At 38.9% G+C, this 23,340-nt stretch overlaps 1 long non-coding RNA gene across 1 annotated transcript in view; it reads right to left on the reverse strand.

The window, feature by feature from the left end:
- LOC141279297 (uncharacterized) overlaps window positions 1–23,340 on the reverse strand; it is an 88,674-nt gene that overhangs the window by 1,461 nt on the left and 63,873 nt on the right. Inside the window, exons 2-3 of the long non-coding RNA XR_012333265.1 lie at window positions 2,985–3,041; window positions 189–425 (exon numbers count right to left, since the gene is read on the reverse strand). This is a non-coding gene — a long non-coding RNA (uncharacterized lncRNA). The remainder of the gene's footprint in view (window positions 1–188; window positions 426–2,984; window positions 3,042–23,340) is intronic.

Here is a 23,340-nt window from a genome sequence, read left to right on the forward strand (position 1 = left end):
TGCTGCTGCTATTAGGTCATGTCTTTTTCCCTCCCTGTCCCCCTCTCTCCCTCCACCCTTCTCTTCGTCCATCCAACTCATTCTCAGACTCTATCTTCTCCAAGAGCCACTCTGACCCCACAAGTGAGGCCGGCACTGTTCTTGTGCACCCCTTTGTTTCCTGTGCACACCCCCACTACTGCTCTTACCCCAATGTGTTAAAGTTACTTGGTCATGTGTCTTCAGAAGAGTAGGCTGAAAAAGAGCAGCGTTATGTCTTATACTGCTTTGCATCATTAGGTCCTAATCCTCTCTCTTGCACATCAAAAGGATTGAATCCGGGATTTCCCTGGTGGTGTGGTGGTTAAGAATCCGCCTTCCAATGCAGGGGAGTCCAGCGAGCCACAGCTAAGGAGCCTGCCAGCCGCAACTAAGACCCGGAGCAACTAAAATAAATAAATAAAATATATATTAAAAAAAAAAAGGATTGAATCCACCTTGAACTGAGCTGAATGAACATCTATCATACTGTTGTGTGACTTTTAGTATCCTCTACTTTCTCCTCAATGTTACCAAGTAAGTTATATTATTATGTTTCATAGTCTTGAGGCTAAATTAAGTGAATCTCAAAGAAGTTTTGAGACTTCCTGATCCCTGCTCTCCAGAATAATGTATGTGAACATATAGCAGAAATACTTTCCTATTACTTTCTTGACTTACTCTTTGAGTTGCTTTTCCAATAAGACATATCCTTTGCTAAGCCATTCACATTCTCTCCTGAGTTCCTACTGTGCTAAAGCCAGATGTGTGTGAGTTGTATGTCCATTCTGGGAATGCTGTCCCACTGACTGATAGGACAAACTTATGACTCTCCCTCACCAACCCTGTACATACATACTCCCACACACGTAGGTACATGTACAGGACTGTGCCCATTTGCAGATGGTTTCTGAATTTACCCTTGAAAATCCCACATAAAGATTTTCAGAATCATAAGGACTCTTGGGAATTCCCTGGCTGTCCAGTGGTTTGGTCTTCAAGCTTCCACTGCAGGGGGCATGGGTTTGTTGCTGGTCAGGGAACTAAGATCCCACATGCCATGCAGCACAGTCAAAAAACCCCAAAATATTAAGTACTCTTGATTGGATTTCAAATACATAGTATTTTTTTAAATTGTGCTCAAAAGAATTATTTTCTGCTTACCTTCCTTTCAAAGTCACCAATGCCGAACTTCAAGACCTGAATGTTCTCAGGTATCTTCTGATGGGTTTCTTTTTTTTTTTTTTGCCTATCAAGCTTTTCAAAATCAAGGGTAATTCCACAAAGGCACTGCACTCTTCTATTGGCATTCCAGTAGACTGGGATAGATGGTACAGATGCTCTGCATTTGGGTTGAACTATTATGGCCCTGTAGATGGATATTCTCAGATTGTATAAAGTGTGCCTACTATGTGGTACTCTTAGTTTCCTCAAATGTGTTCTTATTTAAAGTTAGGAAGGCAGCAACGAGTCTTAGAAAACCTGCAGACTGGTAGTCAGGAGAGGCCTCAAATGTTTTATAGAAGGAAGTGGTACATGAATAGGTAAATACGTAAGTAGGGAGATAGGTAAGGAGGTGGGTACTTAAGTAGGTAAGTTGGTAGGGAAGTAAATAAACAGGATTTCTCTACTAACGAGCACTCTGAGATTGGGAAAGTCATCCCTCCCCTCTGGGCCTCCGTTTCTAGTTCTCTAAAATTAAGGCAGTTGGACTACTTGGTCATCAAGCTCTGTTCAAGCCTTTTGAGTCTATGAAGTCATCTGTGACCAGCTTTCCTTCATCCCACTTTCCCATTCTCACTGCTGGTGTGTTTCCATATTCCCTACCATCCTCTTCCATGGATCTTCTCAAGGTGACTCTAGATCTACTGAGACCTGCTTTCTTCCATTTAAGTTCTTTATTGCCCTGGAATTCTGACACTTCTCGGTTCATGGCCCTTCCCCCATGGTGGCCGGTCACCCTTCAATATTTAAATGCTTTCTTCATGTTAACAAGAAGCAAAGAAAAGCCCCTGACTTCCTTGTTTCCTGTAGCGAATGGTTCTGAAGTGACCTGAAAAGTTAATGTAACTTCCTCAAATGCCTCACTCATCGACCTACAGAGAAGTTGAGCCGCTGGCTCACCCTGGCTGCAGTCATCTGTTTTTAATTGCATCAGTCCCCACATCAGCCACAGGCTTCAGTTTCACAGCCTGGGATGAGCCGTTTAGGGAGACCGCCTTCCCTGTCTTCCCCAAACACCTCCAGCCTGAAAGGAGCTGTCATAGATATCACCTCACGTTGATAGTTTTCCTTTTAATATTTATAAACAGGAAAGTATTTTTCTCTTCCCCACTTGAAATGTATATATTCATTCATTAAAAGGCATTGACATGGCTGAGGTAATGGCCTGTCGACAGATTTACAGCAAGAACCACCTCACTGCCTGCAGGCCTGTGCATTTTAATATAATTAAAAGGCTTCTGTTTGGAATCTTAGCTAATTAATATTCATGCCTTCCTCCTTCCACCCACCATTCCCAATTTGCCATCTTTTAGGAGATTGATCATGGCCCAATTAATCCCGCCACCAGTCAAAGCAAGACAGGCAGGGAAGAAAGGGGGAAATGCCATTGCAGTGTTGGCTCCTAATGAGAAAAGAGCTTTTTAAATAATGGAAATCTTCTCCCGGTTTATAAGGAAAGTTGCAGAAGGATCTCTATGACTATGGGAATTGGTAGGAGTGGAAATGTGGACCAGGGACTGTGGATTAATTCCTCACACTGAAGTGAGTTCAATTTATTAATCTTTAAGAGTCTTCACAAGTTTCGTTCATGCCAGAAATCACAGGACAGGAAATTGGAAAAGCAGGTAATATATTTTTTAAATTTTTAAAAAATAATATAAAAGTGAAAATGACAGCAACAGCTATTTCTCACTATTCAGTAGCTGAGAAAATCATCCACAAATGAAAGTGTAGTCACTTACTTTTCTTCGTCTCTGCCATCCTTTAACACCAAGGCTTACAAATGGGCATTGCTTTGCCTGAAAAAAACAAAAACAAAAAACACCCTGGTAAGTGATGAGAATAAGGGTATTCGTAATTAAACTATCCTCAGATATGTGAAAGCTTGTCACAATGGAGCAAATTAAGCTTTCTCTCTACTTGACTTGAAAAGATAAAAATGGAAATCTTGGCAGCATTTGTGATGAGACACCCAACAGCCACAGACCTGAGCTTGAAGGAGCTCTAAAGTAAGAGAAGGAAGAAATAGTCTCTGCCTTCCCCACACAGTTGCTCTTCCAATCCTCAGTGTCTTGAGAACATGTTGTCCAGTGATGAGGGCAAAAGCCATAAAAGAGAGTTGACAAGAAGCGCACCTCACATTCAGGTTAGCTGACAATGGCCAGGTTACTTCACCACTTTGAGTCCCATCCACAAAATGGGAAATACCTCCATCAGACAATTGTTGTGAGAACTAAATGAGAAAAAAAGCCTTCAAAGTGCCTAGCACAATGGACAGTGAATACTAATTCCAGTTGAATAGCCACAGCAAGCAGACTATGGAACAAAGTGGAGAAGTAATAGCTACTCCATGTCATAGAGAAGAACATTTTCCCAGAAAGAAGAAAGAAAGGGTGGAGAGGCCTTGGCCACAAAATACATAACAAGTACAAAAAAGCCAAAAAGGAGTTGATCACATCTTTAAGCCTGTCTCGCCCAGTGCACTGGGTATTAATAATGGAACAAAGAGGGGTTACAGAAACAAGATAAAAATAAACCAGAAGCACTGGGGTTACACAACAGGTACATGTAGTCTGTCCTGTTGATGAGTCACTGGTCTGAGAAATCTGTTTAGGTTCAGCAGGAAGTCTATGAACAGGCTGCAGCTTAATTGTCCTTCCACCGTGTCTGCTCCCATTGTGAGCTTGGGGCTCTTTATTTCTTAAAAGTATGAGCAATCACATCCTCCTGGATGAGATCATGTAGGGATGTATTGCTGATCCATCCAACTGGAATGCCCTTTTACAGTCTCCAGCTATTAAACTCCCACTCTCACTTCAGGGCAGCAGAAGTGTCCCTTCCTCTGGGAAGTCAGCCCCATTAACCTGGCCAGAGCTAATCATTCCTTACTTTGGATCCCCAAAGAATACTTCTGCTCTATTAACATTTATAAGTCTCTCTCCCTCAATGATAATGATGGTGATATTTGTTAACAGTTATTGAAGTCTTTCTAAGTACCAAGTACTGTGCTCAATGTTTTATGGACACTAGCTCAGTTAATCCTAGGAGGTATATATTTTTATTCTCCCCATTTTGTTGATGATGAAACTAAAGTTTAGTGAATATCATGAGTATCTTGCTTGTCACATGGCTGGTAAAACAAGATTAGGACAAAGGCCTTTGAACTCCAGAGTGCCCCCTCCCATTCTGATTCAATATTGTCTCTTCAACAAGGCTTAGTACACAATGAGAGCTCAAGAATGATTTGTACACTGAATAAGGATCATTGGATGGTTGGAGGCATAGACCTGACCTCTGGAACAGGCAAACCCAACTGCAGATATGCATCGGAGGGAGAGGCTCTCCACAGCCCGTCACCCTTGTCACCATATTCCCACTGAGCCTTCTTTTTGGTCCTAGTCATACCCAAGATTGTATACAAAGCCCAAAATTTCTTTGAAACAGATTCAACCCATGAAGAAGGCTGTGGAGAAACAAATTTACACCTCTTTTTTTAAGTTTTATGTTTGGTCAAAATGTTATTGTTGGTGATGAGCATAGGTTGCAGTGAAGCAGGGGTTGAGTCCAAATGATTGGAAGCTGAAGGGATTTCTCTATGGGGTTTTGATTTGTTATGCCAAACCCATATAGTAAAGGGAAAGACTCCAGAGGCTGACCTGGGTTAAGCTCTGGGCAATTGAGGCATATCCTGCAGTCTCTCTAACACAGTCATCCATAAAATTGTGGTGACATTGCCCACCCACTCATGTTGAGAGCACGAGTATGAGAGCCCTTAGTGTGAGGGTGTGGTGATCTTTGGAAAAAGTTGCATGGTCATGCTTTCTCCATGGTGAGTTATCTTTAAACCAAGCTCTAGGAAGATGCTTGAAATGCATTCTCTTCCTCCTCCTCAGCTGCCAGCAAGACAATGGGAACTGCTATATAACAGAGGATGCAGTTTCCAAATGAGCAGGGAGTAATTGTGAGGCTTCTATAATTCTTTCAGGGAAGAACTGTGAGAGGCAGAAGAGATCATAGAATTTAGCTCTCTCATTTTACAGATAAGGAAGTTGAGGCCAAAGCCAGAGAGATTGTGGAATGAGGGAATGGCCAACCGGACCAAGAAAACATGACTGGTTCACAGGGAGCTGAGATGGGAACCCAGATCTTCCAATTTCTATTGATATCATGCTGTGATTTCTCTTCTCAGAACTTAAAGTTGTATTTCCGATTTTGATAACTGTTTTGTTAAGTGAGAAGTGGAGAGGGAGAACCAGTGAAGGCAAGAGAGAAGAGTTAGATTTTCCCTTTAAAACAGCTGAACAACAAAGAAAGTGTATTGTCGCTGGTAGTTAAAAAGAGAGAGAGAGGGGCTTCCCTGGTGGCGCAGTGGTTGAGAGTCCTCCTGCTGATGCAGGGGACACGGGTTCGTGCCCTGGTCCGGGAGGATCTCACATGCCGTGGAGCGGCTGGGCCCATGAGCCATGGCCATTGAGCCTAAACGTCCGGAGCCTGTGCTCTGCAACGGGAGAGGCCACAACAGTGAGAGGCCCACATACCGAAAAAAAAAAAAAAAAAAAAGAGAGAGAGAAGGTGGGGAGAGAAAGAAAGAAAGAGAGAAAGGAAGGAAGAAAGTAAATGAAAAAGAAATGAAAATTTTCATATGAAAAATTTTAAAAATATAAGCAAATAACAAGAGTTTATCCAACAAGCTATAGAATATAGGTGAGAAAAATGAATAGGCCATAATCACTCACAGTTTTTAGAAAAACAAGTTCATCCCTAAATTTTGAAATTGTCACAATTCATCAGCATCCTGCAAAACGTCTGGTGAGATTGGTGCTCAAACTGATACCCAGAAGCATGGTTCTTATGAAGCAGTGCTACATTTTTTTTCTTTTTTTTTTGCGGTACACAGGCCTCTCACTGTTGTGGCCATGAAAGTATAAAATACTGAGGGGTCATTTAGCAAAATTTTTTCAATACTTGCACAATAAAAACTACAAAGCATTAAGTGGAGAAATTACATAAATGGAGAAGTATATCATGCTCATGCGAATCAAAAGACTCAATATTGTAAGTCAAGTGTTCCTTAAGTTCATCTACAGATTCAATGCAATACCAGTCATAATTCCAGAGGCTCTTCTATATAAATTGATATACTTATTCTAAGATTTATATGGAAATGTAAAAGGCCTAGAATAGCCAAAACAATTTTGATAAAGTAAAACAAAGTATGAAGATTTATAATATGTGATTTCAAGCATTTCCACAGAGCTACAGTATTCAAGACAATGTGGTATTCATGTAAGGACAGTTCATGAAACAAAATAGAGTCTACATGTAGACCCCTACATACATGGCCAATTGATTTGGACAAAGGAAACAAGGAAATTCGATAGGAAAGTATAGTCTTTTAAACAAATGGTGCTGGAACTAATGAATATTCATATGGGAAATAAATCAGCATTTACCATTACTTTATTTCATAAACATTAATTTACTTGAAATGGGTCACAGAACTTAACATAAAGACTAAAACTATATAACTTCTAGAGAAAAATATGGGAGAAAGGTCTTTGCAACCTTAAGATAAAGATTTTTTTGACATATAAGGCATAAAGCATAAAAAAGAAATTATGAATTACACATTATCAAAATTAAAATTTTTCTTTAAAGCGTTAAGAAAATTAAAATTCAAGCCACAGATTGGGAGACAATACTTACAATATCTACGTCAAACAAAGGACAGGTATCAAGTATATATAAAGAAAATTTACAACTTGATAATAATAAAAAGTGTCAAAATATTTTATTATCACTGCCCAAAAGAAAATATTAAGTGGCCAGTACACACTTAAAATATGTTCAGTATTATTACTCATCAAGAAAAGTAATTAAGACCACAGTGATTTACCACTACATCTCTTCTAGGATAACATTTCTAAAAAATGACCACATTAAATGTTGGTGAGAATGTGGAGCAACTGGAGATTTCATACACTGTTGGTGGGAATGTGAAAATCATACAACCAACTTTGAAAACAGTTTGGAAGTTTGTTATAAAGTTTAACATATACTTGTCATAGGACTCAATAATCCAATTTCAAGACACACGAAATTATATAACTTCTTTATAGTTTTTTGTTGCTGTGCTAGTGCATTTTAATTTCACTTTTCCAATTGTTTGTAACTGTATGTAGAAACACAGTGGATTTTTGTATATTGATCTTGTATCCTGTGATCTTGCGAAATTTACTTGTTAGTTCTAATACCCTTTTTTTTTTTTTAAAGATTACTTAGGGCTTTCTATTATACCATCATATTAATTTGCTAGGGCTGTCATAACAAAATACCAAAGAATGGGTGACTTAACAGAAATTTATTTCTCACAGTGCTGGGGCCTGGAAGTCCAAGGTCAAGGTGTCAGCAGACTTGGTTTCTTCTGAGGACTCTTTCATTGGCTTGCAGACGGCACCTTTTTGCTCTGTCTTCACATGGTCTTTCCCCTGTGCATGTTCCTGGTGTCTGTGTGTCCAAATTTCCTTTTCTTATAACTACACCAGTCAGATTAGATTAGGGGCTATCTTAATGGCCGAATTTTAACTTAATTACCCCTTAAAGGTCTATCTCCAAGTATAGTCACATTCTGAGGTAGTGGGGTTGAGAGCTTGATCATATGGATTTGGAGGAACACAGTTCAGCCCATAACCATCATCAGGTTGTCCGCAAATAAAAACATTTTCTTCTTCTTCTCTAACTATATGCCTTTTATTTAGTTTTCCTGCCCTATTGTACCAGCTAGAACCACCAGTCAACTGTTGAATAGAAGTGATGAGAACAAACATCCTTGACGTATTCACAATCTTAGGTGGAAAAGTATTCAATTGTTCCCCATTAAATATGACGTTCAGTGTAGTTTTTAATAGATGCCCTGTAAGTCAGGTTAAGAAAATTTACTTCTATTCCTAGTTTACTTCTATTCTTAATTTACTTCTATTCCTAGTTTTGATTATATATGGGGGTTGCATTTTTTCAATTGCTTTTTCTGTACTGTAATTCCTGGTAACATACCTTGGTCTAGAATCCACTTTTTCTGATATTAATATAACAATTCCAGCTTTCATTTGATTAGTATTTGTATAGTATATCTTTTTGCATTCTTTTACGTTTACACCATTTGTGACTTTGTATTTAATGTAAACTGTTTTTAGACAACATGCAATAATGACAAGAACAATTGGTTCTTACTTTTTTATCTATTCTGACAATGTCAGTCCTTTAGTTGAACTGTTTAGAGTTTATATTTAATATTATTGATATGGTTAGGCTTGAACTGACTATCTTGATAGTCTTTTCTATTTGTCCCATAGATTCTTTCTTTTCTCCTGTCTTGTTCTGTCTTCTTTTGGATTAAATTAAAAATCTTTTATGATTGCATTTGTGTGTGTGTGTGTGTGTGTGTGTGTGTGTGGTACGTGGGCCTCTCACTGTTGTGGCCTCTCCCGTTGCGGAGCACAGGCTCCGGACGTGCAGGCTCAGTGGCCATGGCTCACGGGCCCAGCCGCTCCCGTGTCCCCTGCATCGGCAGGTGGACTCTCAACCACTGCGCCACCAGGGAAGCCCTATGACTGCCTTTTATCTCTACTATTGGCTTATTACCTCTGTCTCTATATTTTCAGTTTTTAGTTTGTGCATGTGTGTGTGTTTGCTCTAGGGTTTAAAATACACATTTTTAACTTATCAAAATCTACCTTAAAATGTTATTATACCACTTACATTAGTGTGCTTCCATTTCCTCCTTCCCAACTTTTGTGTAGTTATATATTTTATTTCTTCAAATATTAGAAACCTCAAAATGTATTCTTAATTTTGCTTCAAACAGTTGACTATCTTTTGAAGAAATTTTAAGATGAAAAAAAATTATTTTAAACTTACCCATATATTTGCAATTTGTAGAGCTTTTTATTTCTTTATCTAGCTCTAAATTTCTGCTTCAAGAATGTCTTTTAGCATTCCTTATAGAGTTTTTGGATACAACTTCTTTCAGCTTTGGTTTGTCTGAAAAGTCATTATTTCACCTCAATTTTTTTGAAAGAAATATTCACTTAATATAGAATTCTAGTTTGATAGGGTACTGTTGTTTGTTTGCTTTTCTTGTTCTGTTTTTGGGTTTGTTTTTGTTTTTAGTTTCAGCACTTTAAAGATGCTGTTCCATTGTCTTCTGGTTTGCATTGCTTCAAATGAGAAGACTATGGTAATTATCTTCATTCTTCCATCCATAACATGTGATTATTTTTCCCCTCTGGCTGCTTTTTAAGATTTTCTCTTTATCACTGGTTTTTACCAATTTGTTTATGATGTGTCTTAATGTGGTTTTCTTTGTGTTTATCATGCTTGAAATTCCTTGAAATTTTCAGATCTGTGGGCTTACAGTGTTCATCAAATTTAGAACATTTCAGCCATTATTTCTTTAAATATTTTTCTGTCCTCCCCCATCCTTCTGGAACAATGTATATGTTAGACTGTTGGAAATTTTTCCCAAAGTTCCTGAGGCTCTGTTCATTTACTTGTTTCAGTATTTTTCTCTATATGCTTTATTTTGGATGGTTTTTCATTGTTATGCTTTCAAGTTCACTGATTCGTTTTTTCTTCTGCAATGTCTAATCTGCTACGAGTTCCACCCAGTGCTGTTTCATTTTGGATATTCTACTTTTCAAAACTAGAGTTTCTGTTTTGCTCTCTATATTATTTCATTTTTCTCCTCTTTATGTTCACATTTTTCTTTAAATACTTATGCATATTTATATTAGCTCTTTAAAAACTCTTGTTTGTTAATTCCATCATCTGTCACTTCTTACAGGTTTCTTTTGACTTATTTTTCTATTGAATATGGATCCTGTTTTCCTATTTTCACAAGATTAGTACCTTTTTATTTAATGCTAAACCTGGCTAATTTTATATTGCTGAATGCTGGATTTTGTGGTCTTCCTTTAAAGAGTGTTGCACTTTGTTTTGACAGAGAGTTACATTACTTAAAGATTAGCTTGATCATTTTCAAGATTGTTTTTAAGCTTTAGAAAGTGGATCTTGAGTGGCCTTTACTCTATGGCTAGTTTAGCCTCACTATTAAAGCACAATCACCCTGAGGTCTCTACCAAATGCCCCAAGTTTTCAGCAAGGACCCTGGCTGCTCAGAACTTGAATATCTTCTAGTCCTGTGTAAAATACAGCTTCTTCATCATTATTTGCCCAGGCTTGGGGTGTTTCTCCCTATACATGCACAGTTAAGTATTCAACAACAGACTCAAGGGAATCCCTATGAAATTTTTGAACCTTTTTTCCTGCCCAATTCCCTTCTCCCCAATACTCTGTCCTGATAATTCCAATCACCTCAGCCATCCCGACCTCCAGTATTGATTCAGCAACTCAGAAATTCTGCAGTGCTCTGCTTGGGATCCCCCTCTTTGAACCAGGGTGAGGCAAGTGCCTCCAGGCATAAAGTTGGGCAATCTTAGGCTTCCCTAACTTGTTTCTCTGCTTTCAGGAAACACAGTCCTGTGCTGCCTGTTTTCCAACATCCAAAACGGTTGCCTCATGTAGTTTGTCCAGTTTTCTACTTGTTTATGGTAAGAAGGGACGTTCTGGACCCAGTTACTCCATCATGGCCAGAAGCAGACATTTGTCCCCAAAATTGTTTGTTTTAAAACACAGAAATATCACTTACTTTGACCTGTGGACAAAATAGCCTGGGAAGTGTTGAAATAGAATTAAAATAGAATAAAATGCCTAAATAGAATGAAAATGTTACATGTGTCAATAAATACTGTGTTGTATTATTTATTAATGGGGTTTTTGTCACTTGATTTAATTGAGGAGGAATTGAGGAGGAAGGAATCAGGAGAAACCATTTCACAACAGGAAGAACTATTTTATTAAAATTTTTCACACTCTGATAGTTCCTTAGGTTGCTCCCTGTATCAGCAGGATAAGCTAGATCATTCTGTGATTCCAAATAATTTCCTGAAAGCAGTTACTTAAGATAATGAAGTTTTATTTCTCTCTCATGCTACCCATCCATTATGGGTGGGTTACAGGTTACAGCTATGTTCCATGTCAACTTCATTCCGTAACCCAGCAGAAGGAGTGGTATCTGTCTGGGACTTAAACGGTTTTTATGGCAGAGGGAAAAGACATATGGCTCTTATAACTTCTGCCTTGAGGATGACACATTTTCAACATTGCATTGGCCAAAGGAAGTCACATGGCTATGCATTACTCCAACAAGCCAAGGATATAAAATCCTTCCACAGGGAAAAATAATTATTTTGTAAATACTAATACAACCTACTGTACTTCTATACCTGTCATCTCTTCTGTCTTGGATTAGTTCCTAACACAAAGCTAAACAGTACCAAGAAACGTAGGTATTTTGGGTAGGTATTTGAACGTGGCTTCCATCCTGAAACTGCACATACTCTGTGCTTAAATGATTACTATAAGCCATCAAAATGAAAATGGGATTCTACATCTGCTGATATGTGGAGACTACCAAAATATATTGTTAAGTGAACAAAAGTAAGATACAGACTAGTGTTTATAATACACTTTAATTTGTGTAAAGAGAAGAATGTATTTATACACCTGCATGTGTATGCATAGACATATTCTAAAAGGATGCACAAGACATAGATGCTTCTAAAGTAGTATCCAGGAAACATTTCCTTGGAGCAGAACATAAGGGTCTAGACTGAGAGAGATGTTCTTATTGTATGCCCTTTTGTATTATTTAAATTTTTTCAAGGGTATTTATTATTTTCTTTTTTTCTTGAAGTGTAGTTGATTTACAAGGTTGTGTAATTTCTGCTGTACAGAAAAGTGATTCAATTTTATATATATATATATAAATATATATATATATATATATATATATTCTTTTTTTACATTATTTTCCTTTATGGTTTACCACAGGATATTGAATATAGTTAAGGGTATTTATCATTTTCTTAATGACTTAAAATTTCCTTTTTAGTATATTCTGAAGAGTTGGACATCAGTCAACCAATTTCCCCAACAATGTTCCAGAGTATCACAAAAAGTAAAGTTATTATAGCACACTGCTGAATGATCATAACAGAAATCATAGAATCAATTGACAATGCACTCTCAGACCCACTTCAGAAAGCCCTTCACGAATTATGGAGATCAACTTAACGAAAAAATAAAACTATGAAAAAATGTCAGAGGAACCTGTGGGTTTCCTCTCATACTGATGAAATATTTAGTTCGTGATACGCTGACCGCTGAGATCAAACAGACTTCAAGGCTTTCCCGCCATATTTTCCTCCCTCAGATCTGCCATTAATGAGCCACTCCAGCTCCTAATCTGAAGAGGCATTCTACAGCACCTGCCTCCTGAGCATGGGAACATGGAGATAGCTTTCTAGAATGCTTGTGCCTAAACCTTACAATGAACAGACACCACTTTGCCCAAAACCCCTTACTTCACAATATTGGGGTAGTGGCCCCTTTACTCAAGAACAAAGTCAACATCACGCTGGAATAATGAACATATTGACTAAGAAACTCTTGTTCTTATTGTGAGTGTAAATTTCACAGTTATCTCTGTGGCCGTGTTTTGAAAATTTTAATGTTTAGATACTAAGTAGTTTAGATACTAAGCCTCTCTTGAAATTCTTCTTTCTATATTCATGTGGAAGACAGAAGAATGGCCACGCAAAGATGCCTATGTCCTAGTCCTTGGATGTATAAATATGCTGCATTACAAACTGGAAACAAATTATGTTAAATTATATTAAGGCTGCAAGTGGAATTAAGGTTGCTGATCAGCTGACCTTAAAATAGGCAGATTATTTTGGATTATCCAGGAAAGCCCAATGTCCCAATGTAATCAAAAAAGAGTTCTCAAAAGTGGAAGTGGGAAGCAAAGGAAGTGTCAGTGTTGGAGTGATGTGATGTGAGAAAAACCTAACCTCCTTAATAGGAGCATATTAAGTATAATATTAAAAAATTTTAAAAAGAATAATATATATAAGCTTACTTAGCATAACTCAACAACAAAATTTTTTCCAAGAAAAAAACTGATCAGGGCTTCCCTGGTGGCGCAGTGGTTGAAAGTCCGCCTGCCGATGCAGGGGATACGGGTTCGTGCCCCGGTCCGGGAAGATCCCACATGCTGCGGAGCGGTTGGGCCCGTGAGCCATGGCCGCTGAGCCTGCGCGTCCGGAGCCTGTGCTCCGCAATGGGAGAGGCCACAACAGTGAGAGGCCCGCGTACCGCAAAAAAAAAAAAAAAAAAAAAAAAAATGATCAACATTTTATCGTATAGATTGTATTAACCATTTCAAAGAAATAATAAGTACATAAGAATGGCTGACAATACAACGAAATCCATCTCTAACCTCATAGCTATGGGATAGTTGCTTGTACAACATCATGTGTCAGACATGGATTTTCACTAGTATTATTTAAATGGAAAGAAAAATGGGTCAGAACTTTGTCTGGACATCACCACTTTGTTCTAGTGTTCTCAAACAAATGGTTAGAATTCTGAAAGGATAGTGCAGACAGCTAGCATGTCTTAAATCAGATGTTTGGAGAAAAATGTGTAATAAAACTTACACAGTTTTTTTTTTATTGCTTAATAGGTCAACAATATATTCAACAATAAGTGTTAGTCCTGCTTACTTTTTAAAACAGCTACGTCCAGACATAACAGAGTATTTACAGCAGAAGTTATTCTTTATGCCAGTCTATGTTCATCACTTTTTCACTCATTTATTCCACAAAAGATTGTTATTAGTGACTGTGAAGCTGGGCCACAGTGCATTAATTTTATAAATGAGATGTTGGCATCACTATCACAAAAGGATCAGAGGGAGGCTAGAGAATGTGGAATCACCATGGTGACCTACTGTGATGGTGAGCATCCCAGGAGTAATCGACCACAGAAAAACCATCAGAAAGCTCTCCTCCAGGGACATGTTGTTTTTTACTCAACCACTTAAGGAATGATCAGGGCCACAAAGTCAAGGAAGCAATCACTCTTCTGTGACTATTACAAAGAATGAAACGGAGTCCCTGGGCTCTTCCTCAGCCATTTGTACAGACATAACCTTGAGAAAGCCTTCCCCATCTCTGACTGGAAAATTACATTAGCAACAGAGAAAAGGTTTTACAAATGCCAGGGGGTATAGTAGTTCATTATTAGCTCATTTGTCCCATTTGTACCATTTTAAATTTCTGTAGTTTTGTGTTTCATCTGTTTGAACAGAGATTGGGATGTTGTTTGGGGGTTTGGAGAAGAGTGGCCCGAGGGATAAGATGTGGATAAAGGGAGACAGGGTAGCTTCACATAGAAGAATTTTGCATTAATATTAGGTTCTCTTACAAAAACCTGTCATTCCTTGTTTGTTTGTAATTACAACTCAAAATAACAGAAACAGATTGTTAAGGAGGATAACTAAAAAAATAGAAAGGTATTTATTAGAAGCTACATGAAAACTAACTTTTAAGGGATAATAAAACTGTAAGAAAAGACTTTTCCATCAACTGTGGGAATTTGCTTTGCTGCTACAATTTCTATGCTTTTAACTTTTGGATTCAGTCTTATAAGTGGGTGTCAGTTTCTTTCTCATATTTTTTATAACATATATATGGCTACATATATATGTTATAAAATATAACATTTTATGGTTAACATTTGGAAATGAGTAAGGTTGACGATAGCCGGCTAATGCTAACCTAGCCTTCCAAGTACTATTATACTATAAACGAAAACCAATTTCTTTAGACTGTTAGCAAAGTAAAGCACATATTAGTCAATATTTAAAATGAGCTTCCCCAGGATGATTTTTCAAGGATATGTTAGGTATTATCCAATTAAAATTGCTGACATTAACAATAACCATGGTTTAGATTTATGCTATTGCATACACAGGTTAGGGGAAATTGGTATTGAGTCATTATCAAAGGTTAATTCCAGTAAGAACTGGTTATATTTGATTTATTGAATGACTACAGAAGGTACCTCTACATGAGGTACATTTCCAAATTCATGTTGCTGGTCAAAGAGATTTGAAATAAATATGCATAAATTGTAATTATTATCCTAAGACTGTATAAAACTCATAGATCAGCTGTGAAATAAGTCAATTGGTTATGCATATATGGACACATATTTAGAAGTAAATTTTCTTTAAAAATTAACTTAGGACAAAAAATTTTTGGAAATAAAATATATCACAAAATTGAATTTTTTTTCTTTTAACGTCCTTTCAGATCTAAGGTTGCTTTTTTCTTATGTTTAGGAATATATAAATACACTATGTTTAATTTGGTTTGTCCTTAAAATCACTGTTTTTCTTACCTTTGAAATGTAAATACCTGGAAAAGAAAAAAAAAAACACATAGGAAATTTTTCCAATTTGGGAGGTGGGGAGAAGCAGCGGAGGAAGAACGAAATAACTGGGAAATTATTTTATTTTTACTAAGTTAACAAAATCTCACAACTTTCTCCACACATATACATATTTCTAAATGAAAATTTTCAAAAGTGTCACCCTTCTTTTGACTTGAGTGCATTTATCCATGTGCATCTAAGCACACTTATTTATCATAGGATTCCTGTCTCTAATTATATTGCAAAGGGGTATAAACATTTCAAGCTTAGAGCAGGGTGTTCTCATTTATTATTGAAAGAACATGGTGATCTCCAAATTCATCCATACATACACACAGAGAGACCCAGGGAGTTGTTACAAGTATTTGTTCAGTTACCATGAGCTAGGAGAGAGACAGTAACCTATTCACTGACTCAGAAGGCTATTATCAACAAAATAAATTAAAGCATGAGTTGGTCCATAAAGGATGGATTGTGATAAGGCCAATGTTAGGCAAATTCTCCTTTATGCAGTGGGTCTTTTCAGCCTCAGAACCCCTTTCTGTGAACTGGACAGGGGAGCAGTGTGGAAGAGAGCTGATGGAGGGAGCTGTCCACCGTTGTCTCCCCTCCCCAGCTGGAAGCCAGATCTGTGTTAGAAGTCAAATTTGGGGGATCACAAATGCTCCACAGAAGCAGAAATCAGAGCAACTGAAACAACCCTGTCCTTTTCTACAGTAAGATCTGTTCTAATTTGCACATTTCCTGCCCAAGGATAAATTCAAAACCACTAGCTCAAAATGGGTATGATGAACTGCCCTGCAGAGTTTAGTAGTCTTTAGGATAAGTATGAGGCAGAATCCTAAATACGTAAAGATTAAGTTATTATCTATTCTGGGACCATGGCAGGACTAGCCACATATTCTGAAATTCTAATCAATTAAATCGAATCATTATTTATTATTAATTTACTATTCCTTAGATACAAGGATTAATAAGACATCACTGAAGTCAATTTAGTAAATAATTATTCCCCCCCAAATATGCGGTCCCGAAATGATGGCTGTGGACTAGAAATCATAGGCAATTTATAGTCCATCCTAGTGCGAAGCAGTTTCTCACCTGGCCAGGGAGTCATTTGTTCTTTCACACAGTCACATCACCTGTGAGTTACCCATTTTCTTAGGGAAGATTTTCTTACTTGGTTGTCAGCTAGACAGAGGCAGTTTAAATTAACGTAAGACTCTTTACAGAGGCAGAAGCAACACAAGAGATGGGCATAGGCGAGACCTGAGAGCGCAGCCACTACCACCGTGAGCCTCCTCGGCGAGCCCCCTCCTGAGACGGCCCCAGGCCGGAGGAGCTGCAGAAGCAGAGTTCAACACGGGTCCACTCTTCCTGCTCGCAGAGTCGGCCAACCACACCACCCAAGTAAGTGCTCACCGACTGTCGCAACAAGAAATTTCTGGGCCGTGCAAAGGCCTTTGACAGGCACTAAAATGTGGTGCTGGAGAATGGGAAGGAGATGTGGACCGATGTCCTCAAGAGTGGCAAGGTAAACAGTCCAAGCACTGCTACATCTCCAAGGTGTTCCTGTGGGGGGGCTCAGTCATCATGGTCCTGTGGAACCCACTCATCTCTGTCAAGGAGGGGCCTCCTCTTCTCCCTCAGAAATCACTCCCCAGTCCTGCAAGAACCTGCCCTTTGTGACGTGAATAATAACATCTTGTGGTTATTTTTTTTGGTTTTGTTTTAATAAATAAATAATTTTTCTAAAGAAGGAATGAAGGAAAGATGGAAGGAGGGGAAGAGAGGCAGAAGGGGAGGATAGTAAGAAGGAAAAAGAATACACTGGCTTACAAAAACAAAATTTGCAAAGGACAGCCTTAGGGATGACTGGTACCAGGGACTTCAGTGATGATACCTGGTATTTTTTTCTTGTGATTCTGTGTGGTGATTTCTTTCTGACCAGTGTCTCCAACAGGCATGGAGGCTGGTAACCTGTAGCTTCAGATTTTTATCTTTATAATCTCAGAAACCAAAATTTCAAGCTCTGGTTAGAAAAAAATTCAGGAAAAGTTCCTCATTGTCTTGGTTTGTGACAGGTGCCCACCCTGGGATGAATCTCTGTGGCCAAGGTCTCATCAGTAGTTAGCAACTCACAGAGTAGAGCATGGCAAGGAGGAAGAGGTCCCAAAGAAGAGGAGAGGGTTGTGTCCAGAAAGAATGAAGGTGCTGTGCAAACAGAACAGAACCCACTCAACCTGTAACACTTACCAGATTCTCATGACACCTATAACTTAAGAAACAGAAAGGATAATAAGAGTCCATGGTTCCAGGTTTCCAGCACTGTGTTAAGTTCTGGGTGCCATGTTTTAAAAGAGGCTGAGACAAATTGAAGAAATATCCAGAGGAGGGATGGCATTAGAAGCTGTACTATACAAGGTATGGTTAAAAGAACTGAAACCTAAGGAGGACTAAAGACATGTAGAGCAAAAAAACACAACTCTTTCATGTACATGAAGGAGCATATTTGCTCTGTACTGCCTAATTCAAGGGGTCACAAATGTGCCTACAGGACTCAGAAAGGTAATATAAGGGAATAGAGCTAGCCAGATGTTAGAAAAACAATAGTACATGCATGATAATTAATGGCAAGTGACACTCAGCCACAGGATGTAGAAATCTACAGGAAGTGGAGGTCTCTGGAGACCTGGAGAACTTATGCCCCATCTAAAAGAGGCAGTTCCCACTCAGGTCCAGATAACTGTTTCCCTGTAAGAGAGTGGCTACAATATTACAAGATCTTTCTTTTTTTAAGAAAAGCCAGAAAACCTTATTTTTATGTAAAATCTCTCAATTTCTTCAATGTTGGCTTATTATTTTTAAAAAACACCAAGCAGGCCAAACAAAATGCTATTTGAAAGGGGTCCCCCATGGGGTCCCAGTTTGAAATATCTGCTTGAGAAAGTAAAACTAGAACTTGTCATTCGAAGTTCTTAAGAGTCAGGGTTTTAGTCTTTATAATTTATAGATAGTTTAATAACTAGAACTCTTCAATCATAATATGATAGATGTTTTGTGAATTAGTAAGTGCACTGTCCCTGGATGTAGGTAAGTAGAAGCTGATGATACTTATTACGGAATATTATGGAAATGAATCTTGCATTAGGTGGTCTAACTGGCCCTAATAAAGGTCTACAGATTGATTTTGAAATTTTGGAAATGATATCAGAAAATGTTCTCCGAGAAAGATTCTGAAGAAGTAGAAAACAATATTTGAGAACTCTAGAATCCACTTGAAGTTAAACACATTACTGAGAGAGACAATGGAGAAAGCCAACATGGCACAATGTTTCTAAGTGCAGGCAAGACCACACTGAAGATATATATCTATGTCCTGGCAACGGGATACGATTTTAATGGACATAAATCCAAATCTTTTTCTGTATAGTTACCAAAAAAAGGCTTCCTTGCCCTAAGTTTTAGCATGTTTGGAATGAGGGGAGTGTGGTTTTGGGGGTTAAGTATTCTGGATTCTTTTCCTTGGTCTGTTATTCATGAGTCATGTGACCATGGACAAGTCACATTCCTCACTTTCCAAACAACTTAACGATATAGCATCGTTTCAAATTCAAGATTGTCAAAACAGCACCCACGCTCACTGTCATTTCTTCTCATGAGAAGAACATGTCCCTTTCTTGACTTCCTCATGTCAAGGAAAGCAGCAAAATTTGACTTTTTCTAGACTCCAGTGGCATATATTTTTTCCACTGTCATGAAAGAAGGTCTCTAAGATGACATCATGAGCAATAAGTTCATGGAAGGAAATTAGGGTTCCTGGTGTAGGAGGACAACGTAAGGAATTTCCACTTGAAACCAAAGACGATGAGGTGCTCAGAATAAGAGAGTAGGTCTATTGCTGAGCCACAGGCTTTGTGAGAGTATATCCTGGGCAATACAAAAACCAAACCAAAGCTCAAAAATTACCTCTACAGGGGCCTGATAAGTTCTTAGACAAGGCCATTCTCTTCCCATTTTTGCCAGTAGAATTTGGGGCAAGGGAGAATTTTCCACCTTCTGGTTGCAACTGTGTCCCCCAAACCTCCATGTAAAGTAAATATGTATATGTCAAATCATACATATCAAACTCAACTATAACTTCAGATATGTTCTCATAAGGAAAAAGATGACCCGTACTAAAAAGCAGTTATGAGAATCCTAACATTGCTAATGCATAGCCTGGATATATTTAATTTTTTTAAGTGACTGCAGAAAAATTAGTTGAAGGAGCTAATAGCCAATGTAAACTTAAAATTTGTTTAAATATGATACACACAAAATTTGTCTTCAAAATTCACTGCAAAATTCATTTCCCTTTCTGCTGAAAAATGTCAAAGATGCCATGAGACTACAATGTTTAGTTAGTCTGGGAAGTTACGCTATTGCTCCTAGGATTTAGAAAAACTGTCTGGTTGAAAAGAAAAAAAAAAGAAATTCAGACAATTAAGATCACACAAATAGTTCTTAACAAACTCTTGCTAGTAATATGTTTCTGTCTTTCTCAGTAGAATTACCCAGATATCAATAAATATTATTTGACTGATAGCTAATTAACAATAAACAATTCCTGCATTTTAACTGAGAGGCAGTTTAGCACAGTGAATAATAACCTGACCTCTGAAGCCAGACTGCCTGGATTGAAATCCCAGGTCCACCACTCACTAGCCATTAAGTTTCTTAACTTCTGTAGTTTGCTCATTTATAAAATACTAAACTTACATGATAGGGTGTGGTGAGGATTAAATAATTTAATATATGTAAGACAGTGCCTGACACAAAGCACTGTGTGACTGTAAGCTATTATTACTATCTCTTGCTTTATAGAATCCATATGTCCCATAGTTATTCACTAGGCTGTGTCCTCTATTCCAGGCACCGCACCAGGCCCAGGAATGTTTGTAGCATTTCCTAAACCAGCAGCAGGAGTCTGAGTGGTGTAGGCAGTGCATTCTCAAGTACAAAAATTAAACAGTAAGGTGGAAGTAGGTGCAAGCCTCCTTCTCCTAACTAATTAAATGCATACTTTAGAAACTACACTGAGTATGCTTCAAGGGGAGGTCACCCATAATCTGTTTGTGAAATTTGCAGTTCGACAGTTACCCACTCAGGTGACTTTTGCCACATCTACATTAAATTTGCAACTGGCTTAGATTTCTGTATGAGATGATGCTTCTAATTTGTGTTTTGGGTTAAGGCCCAGCTCCCAGCATGTGGAGAGAGAGTTACAAAGGAGAAGTTCTCGTTATCAGAAGGCCGGGTGGGACAGAGTTTGGATGTGAGCATGTTGTGCCAGTTCTCATATGTCTATAACCCAGGCCAAAATCTGCCCTCAGTTATGCATGCACAGCTTTCATTGACGTCAGCAAGAACGGTGTTCACGTAACAGGAGGCAGAAATTTGTCTCTTTGATTTTAGCAGAATCAAATGCCAAAATTTTGCTGATGCAGGTTGCAAATTTAAACCCCAAAGGGTCAGGAAAATGCAACAGAACTTTGCTCTATTGGCAATCTCCTCTTTTGAACAGGCCATGTAATTAAGCGAGTCCCGCATTTCTCCAGCCTGACTTGGAAGCTCCTGATTCTCTTGTGCAGATGAGTTGTGTGTAGTCCCCTGTTGCAGTAAGACCTTTAACTGTGATTCCAAGATTTTGCCTGCAGCTTCAGATAAGACTCTAAAACACAGCCCTAATTCATTGTCGGTTGCAGGATTCCATTTCTGGTCTGGGTTTTAACAACAATGCTGAAATCAGATGGTGGTGCTGAACAGACGCCACTTCCCACCTTAGATGATTGGGGAATTATGTAACGAAATTGAAGGGCTCAGCATTCTCGGCATTTTCAGACTAAGTGGCAGTCTAATTTATGTTCAGACATATCCATAGCTTTGTCTTAATATTTGTGAGGTTTTGTAAAAATTTAATTTAATTTTATGCAATCATGTTAACAACTGGATCTCCCAGACCTGAGCATCTGGTAGTAAGTTTCTGAGTGGTAAAACACAATTCAACAGAAATATGATGCCAGGCCAATGGACCAAAAAAAAAAAAAAAAAAAAAAAAATCCCTTAACTAAGAGTGGAGATATTTCCGATTCCTTTATCCAGCTATTCAAAGTCTGTTTCCTGCTTTGGATCCAGAGAAGCAGGCTTTCTCTTGAACTGTTATTTAGAACTTGGATGGATGCCTGAGTGTGTGTCTTGTGCTGTGAGTTTCCTTATGGGTGACATGACCTAGCAAAGCCTTCTTGGCCACTTGTCACTTCTCACTCCCTTCTCTTCAAGGGAGAAGTAGATTATATGAATGGTAAAATTGGGAGCAAGAACAGAATGTATCTAAGCTCCCTCTCTGGGATCTTCCTGCCTGCAGAGAGCAAGTATTCCACTCTGCTCCCATGCTACAGATTTTGCCCTTGAGAAGGGTGGCAACATTTCCTGTGACTGAGAATGAAGTCTCTTATATTCCAGTGAGTGGTATTCACAAACCCATCATATGTCAACCACATTCTCCAACAGCTTCAGGAGCAATAGAGATGGCATCATGATATCTGTCAGCTTGACATTTTATTGAAGGGGGTGGTGGTAGACAAGTGATAAGAACTTATTAGCTGATGACTAAAAGTGATCAACTAAAAACTAATAGACTTAAGAACACTACTTAGAGGTCTTTGTCCCTGCAGTGAACCATGGCTGCCCCCTGCTTCTGCAGGGGACCCTCCAACACTAGCAGAGTTCCTGCCCAGAGGAACCAAGATGGTGGAGGAGAAGGACGTGCTCTCACTCCCTCTTGTGAGAACACGAGAATCACAACTAGCTTCTGGACAATCATTGACAGGAAGACACTGGAACTGACCAAAACAGATACCCCACATCCAAAGACAAAGGAGAAGCCACAGTGAGATGGTAGGAGAGACACAATCACAGTAAAATCAAATCCTATAACTGCTGGGTGGGGGATTCACAGACTGGAGAACACTTATACCACAGAAGTTCATCCACTAGAGTGAAGGTTCTGAGCCCCACGTCAGGCTTTCCAACCTGGGGGTCTGGCAACGGGAGGAGGAATTCCTAGAATCAGACTTTGAAGCCTAGTGGGATTTGATTGCATAACTTTGACAGGACTGGGGGAAACAGAGACTCCACTCTTGGAGGGCACACACAAAGTAGTGTGCACATCGGGACCCAGGGGAAGGAGCAGTGACCCCAGAGGACACTGAATCAGAACAACCTGCTAGTGGTGGAGGGTCTCCTGCAGAGGCGGGGGGTGGCTGTGGCTCACCATGGGGACAAGGACACTGGCATCAGAAGTTCTGGGAAGTACTCCCTGGTGTGAGCCATCCTACAGTCTGTCATTAGCCACACCAAAGAGCCCAGGTAGGCTCCAGTGCTGGGTTGCCTCAGGCCAAACAACTAACAGGGAGGGAAGCCAGCCCCACCCATCAACAGTCAAGTGGATTCAAGTTTTACTGAGCTCTGCCCAACAGAGCAACAGTCAGCTCTACCCACCAGCAGTCCCTCCCATCAGGAAACTTACACAAGCCTCTTAGATAGCCTCATCCACCAGAGGGCAGACAGCAGAAGCAAAAACTACAATCCTGCAGCATATGGAATAAAAACCACATTCACAGACAGATAGAAAAGATGAAAAGGCAGAAGGTTACG

This window comes from Tursiops truncatus, chromosome 1 (genome assembly GCF_011762595.2).
Source record: "Tursiops truncatus isolate mTurTru1 chromosome 1, mTurTru1.mat.Y, whole genome shotgun sequence".
Taxonomy (NCBI): Eukaryota; Metazoa; Chordata; class Mammalia; order Artiodactyla; family Delphinidae; genus Tursiops; species Tursiops truncatus.